General features: G+C 39.0%; 1 pseudogene; it reads right to left on the reverse strand.

Moving 5' to 3' along the window:
* Positions 1 to 4,599: 4,599 nt before the first annotated feature.
* Positions 4,600 to 4,718, reverse strand: LOC118612199 (annotated as a pseudogene).
* Positions 4,719 to 5,750: the final 1,032 nt, after the last annotated feature.

The following is a 5,750-nucleotide window of genomic DNA, read 5'->3' on the forward strand; positions in this document are numbered from 1 at the left end:
GGGGTGGAGGGGGAAGAGTCATTACATATTGATAAAATAGTGATGAAGATTGCAATATATTAGATGATATCTTCTGTGAGTCAGCATGGCTACTCATCCAAGATACCCACAATGGATGAACAAGCCCACGTAGAAGAGGAAACCAATGAGCTTTTCACCTGGTGGTTATGTGGTTAAAGGCACAGTCCCCTGGAGCAATATGAAGTCTTAAAACTATTCCCAAGGGAAAACAGCCAAGGAGAAAACCCAGAATGTAGAAAGGAATTGATTGATACAAAAGGGCACTTAAGTGAAAGTAGAATGAAAGAAACTCAGCCTAGCTGAGATCAATGTATTTTAACGATTAGATAAAAAGGTTTGTAGTGGTTTGGATTACAGAGAAAATGTGGCCTTCGTTTGGCAAAAACACAAGAAGACAGTTATCAGAGAGGTACAAGCAACAGACACAGATTTGGGGATGAAGTTGTTTTTATATTAACTAGAGTCGAGAAAACCAGGGGAAGTCAGGCAAACGGCAACAAACCCGGACTTAGCGGCAAAGCTTCCAGCAAGAGAAAAGGATAAAAACAAGGAGAGAGATTAAACGCGAAAATCGCGTGGGCGAAGGGCGCAGTGATGAGTCCACCTAACGCGGAGGTCGTAAGCCGGCAGCTCGTGGTCTGCACCTGGCTGGCCGGCCGTTTCTATTTGTCCTGCTCCATTTTCAAAAATTTATTAGTTGAAAATATTTGTAAAACCAAAAGATTGCACATTGGTCAAGATTTCTGGCTCCTAAAAAATGGGAAGATCGGGCAAATCTATGTACAAATTTCTGCAGAGTAACAATTATATGGAGCTGAGTAGCAGTCGCCTGCCCTCACCAACTTGCCAAAATGCCCCCTACCGGGCCCACTTGACGTATTTACCTTAGCTTCTTGCCTCTCTGTATGGACATCTGAGTTGGTGAAGAAAACCATGGCTTAGCATGAACATGACAAAGGCTGTACACCCTTTCTGCATGCGTATTCATTTTGCTCTGCCTTGTAACCATTTGCCAGGCGTCTGATATGCGCTGAGCTAAACAGAATAGGCAATCTGTGGATTGAGGATTACAGATCTAGACTTTGCTTTCAAAGGACTTAAACTCTAGTAGAACTATACCACTTATGTGCAAGCGCGATGTAAGCTAAGACACTGTAGATAAAGGGTCATGGGAAGTCAGAGCAGGACATGGCCATTTGAGTGAACATCAAGGTAGGCTTCATTAAAGAGGAATGTTTTTTTAAATTATCAACATTATTTTTAAATGCCTCGGAGATTTAAGAACTTCATACAGGTGGTAGTTAATATAGAAACGCTCGATTCTGGGCATACTTCATTGATATAATTATGATACTTATCCAAATCCATTTTTGATGAAATTCTAGTTGCAAAGTGGTTCAGTTGACCCTAATTTTGGCATTTACATCTTCACAAACAAAATACATGTATTTGGGTTGTCGAATGGCTTTTAGTTCACTACATTTTTTTTTTTTTTTTTTTTAATGAACTGCTTTTTAAGTTTTTGTTTAGGGTTCATTTGCAGCCTAGTGAGAGAATCTCACATTGAGAGGGAGAACTCGCTTCTCTTCCTGACTCAGTGTTAGGTCACGTTCTTTAACCATGATAGCAGTAGTCAGTAATATGTCACACTATTTTGCTTTATTCAATGACAGCTAGGAAAAAAAGCGTGCGACCACAGTAGGTTTGCTTCAAAGCCAGGCTGCAGTCACTTTCTCTAGTCCCATTGAGGCTTCTCTCTAACTCAGAATTTTCTTTTGCTTCTCTCTTTTTTTCTAATCAGGTGTGAGCTTGAGAACTATGTGTGGTATGGTAGGAGAGGTATTGTCTGTAGGCCAAAATTGCAGATAATATAGTTATGTCCTGTCACTATATTTTAAAATCATTTTATAGTAACAGAACTGCTTTCCTGTTTTATTAACATTGGGGCAATTTTAAAATAAGCTTACACGTCTGAAAACATCTGCGTTTGGCAGGAGGAGCAAATAACTATTTCGCTCCCTGCTCCAATGCCTGTGGTAGTTTAATCACACTGGACCGAGACTCAGAGACTCAGCCTCGGGGCCTTCTTCTGTGGTGATCAGAGTGATCACTCAGGTCCACATAAAGCTGTTTTATCGTCCCTGACCAGCCCATGGAGAGGAAGGCACTCTGGGTGGGGTCATTGTGTGTCCTGCTCTTGCTTGGCATTTCACCCAAACTCTCTCTTAATCCCTACCCATTATCATTCTTATTTTAGAGATTACAAACTGGCTGCCGAACCCAGCTAAATGGCTGGAGTCTGGGGGAAGGGAAACGCATTTATCTCATCCTAGTAGACATTAACAGAAAACCATGGAACCGAGGATCCCGGCACAGCCTCCCCGCTCACCCCCTCGGAGGCACCGGGAGCTCCCTGCTCCATTTCGGCAGCAGCGGCACAGCTCGGTTTGGTTTTGTCGTTCACTGAGGGCCGATTCTGAGTCAAGCACTAAAGTCACACCCTGTCCGCCCACAGCACCCAGCACCCTGACACACAGCAGGCCCTCAGCCAACATCTGCTACCTGGCTCAGAGAAGAGATGCTGAGTAGATGCTTCTCTCTTTTACATGGAAAGGGATATTTCCAAGGAGTCACCTTTTCCCTCTTTCAAAAGCAGTAGACTTCTCTCCTTAAAAAATGTGTGTAAAATTTTCCAATTCTAAAAGCGATATGTGTTCACTGTAGAATTATTAAGCCTCAAGGAAAAACTGAAATTATGAAAGAATAACATTAAAAAAATAAATACAGACACTTAGCTTGCTGTTAAAAAATAACAGATATATATCTTTGCAAGTTTATGGAAGATGTCCAGGCTGTATTTCTGAGTGATAAAAAGTGAGTTTAGGACACTAAGTGTGTTCTGAAAGTGACTCTAATGTGAGTCCATTTTCCTAAAATACAGTAAATGGGAATTTGCCTAGGAAAGCGTCTGAAAGGACATTCACCGATATTCGTGGGCTGAGTGAGTCAGTGATAAAAAGTAAGAGTATGTCGGGGTCTTTTCTTGAGGCTTTCTATGCCCCTAGGTTGTTTTGATATTACCTATCACATTGTACTTTTAGAGTTACAAATATTTTAAAATTATAATTTTATAATTAAACAGGGCAACATTAATCTCTTATATCAGAGATAAGCAATGCTAACATTTTATCTTTTCTTCTGGTCTTTTAAAAAAAAATTTGGATCGGACTATAGGAAGATTATTGTTTCTACTTTTTCCATGTAATATATCCTGAGTGCTTTCAGATGTCATTAAATATTTCTTTAAAACATTTTTAATTATTTAGTGTTTCATTATTTGAGTTTTTCATAATTTAGTTATCCCTCAGGTACAGAACATCAAGATTATTTCCGGGTTTTCTCAATAATAGAAAGTACTTCCATCAGTATCCCTAGACAGACTTCTGTTTCAGTAGGTCAGATTTCTAGAAGTGGAATTACTGGGTCAACTAATAGGACTTTCGATAGGTATTGCTATAGACCTTCATGGCTGGGCAGATCAAGCATAGTGGCCCCAGTGTCATAATAGTGTAAGGGAGGAAAACATTTTACTTGACTCTTCTAGGGTCTCTGGCTGGGTCTGAAAATTGAACTGACAAAGACAAATTAGCAGGAGAAAAGTATACAAATTTTATTAATTTTTTTGTGTGTACGTGGGAGCTTTGAGAAGAGAATGAAGACCCAAAGAAGTGACCATAGCAGGAAAGTTTTATACCTTTTAGCCAATAAATTTGTGAGGAATGGACAAGAAAAAGGGGTTTGAGCTAGAAGCAAATGGTAAAGAAATAAAAAGGATAAAGTTTAATTTATATAGATATCTGGGCTCCAAATTTCTCATCTCCGGTCACAAGATGGTCCTTCCTCCTGGAGCAGGGAGGTTACTTTCACACAGAAGATTTCTCTCCTGCTTTCAAGAGGACAAAGTGGGTTAGCATGTCCTTCCTGCATCGACTGTTTCTTAAGTGCCTTTAATTCAAAATATTCAATATGCCAAAGTGCCATACTTTGGGGTGACATATTCTGCTACCTTTCAGTAAACACATAAGATGGCACGGCTACAGACTGGCTATTATTATATACTTCTCATAGAACTGAGTGTGTGTGAAGTCCAACTATTGCTACATGACCTGGCCTCAGGCAGTGATACCAAACTAGTGCTGAAGGAAGAACTCACATCAAAAACCCAGAAGCATGTTCTTCAGAGCAGTGTGGTCATGGGTGGTGGAGGTGCAAAGACAGAAAGTTTCTACTCTGGTCTTCCCATGACGGGACCCGTTTTTCTGTTGGAATATACGTTCTTTAATTTGTTTTAAAGAGCTTCCTATTTACATTTTTCATTACCTGTTTTTCAAAAGTTTTGTTCATATACTTATTGATAACTTGTATTTCTAAGAGTTGAATATATAGATCTTTTATTTTTTTCTTTTTTCTTTTTCTTTTTTTCTTTTCTTTTAGGCGTGGCAACTCTTGGTTGACCTCACAGATTGCAAGGACCTTCTCAGTTTATAATCCGTTATTGTTTTTTATTTTTATTTTTTACACCTACAGCACCAGGTCTTCCTAGGTGATCTCCCATCCAAGTACTAACCAGGCCTGACCCTGCTTAGCTTCTGAGATCAGATGAGACTGGGCTTGTTCAGGGTAGCATGACCATAAACAGATCTTTTTTTTTTTCACCAGAAGTTTCTCTTATTGATTTATAAGAACTAATTATACATCATAAATACTTACCTTTTGTCTATCTTAAACATTCAGATATTTTCTGCTAGTTATTTGTCTATTAATTTTATTTATAATGTTTCATGATATGTAGACATTAAAATTTTTATGCAACAAATTCCATTAAAATATTCCTATATTCTTTTTGCTTTTGTGCTTATAAAGTCTTTCTCTACCAATATCAGCTACAATATCTATTTTCTCTGGTTCTTGCTGACTTTTAATATTTCATTCTTTGATCCATTTGGATTTTATTCTGATGTACGTGTGAGTTGGTTATCTAACAACATATTTTCCCCCAAATAATCCATTTTCTCACTTCTAACCCTCTACCCCATGGCCAGGGAGCTAGATCACAAGTGTAGATAATTGATGGAAAAGGAACAAATATTTGCAGAAGACCACCTCTCCTGGTGCCTACCATGCTACAGAGGGGTGCCCCTCTTGGGTTTGTCATTCAGAGAGTCACTTAATATACCACTGATTTTTTTTTTTTTTTAAAGAAAGCTTTATAGGCCCCAAGCTCTCATTAATTCTATACCATAAATAGTGGTACTTGTCTCCTTTATCCTGCAACATTACTTTTCCTGGTGTAAGATGTGATTTTTTGTTTTGTTTTAATTCCCGGAGTCACCATGATATTCTTTTCAAATGAGGTGGATAAAATTGACTTCCAGCTTCCCCTATGCCCCGGAATAGAAGCCATGCTTTCATGATAAATTGCACAGAAAAAAAGGCAGCAGGAGTTGCTTGTTCCACAACGAGAGTGGCTTCTGGCATCGCTTCTGTGACTTCGTTCCACATTTCTTCCTGAACTCCTGGACCAAAGTGATAATTAGAGTTTAATCTCTAGACTTGCACCTTCAGCTGTTTATTTTCCTTAGACTATTTTAATTCCTACACGGCCTCAATTTCACTAGAAACAGTACTTTCATGATAGTTGTCCCCTGGGGTGGAAATAATCAGAGGGT

The sequence above is a fragment of the Rousettus aegyptiacus genome, unplaced genomic scaffold (genome assembly GCF_014176215.1).
Source record: "Rousettus aegyptiacus isolate mRouAeg1 unplaced genomic scaffold, mRouAeg1.p scaffold_m13_p_15, whole genome shotgun sequence".
Taxonomy (NCBI): domain Eukaryota; kingdom Metazoa; phylum Chordata; class Mammalia; order Chiroptera; family Pteropodidae; genus Rousettus; species Rousettus aegyptiacus.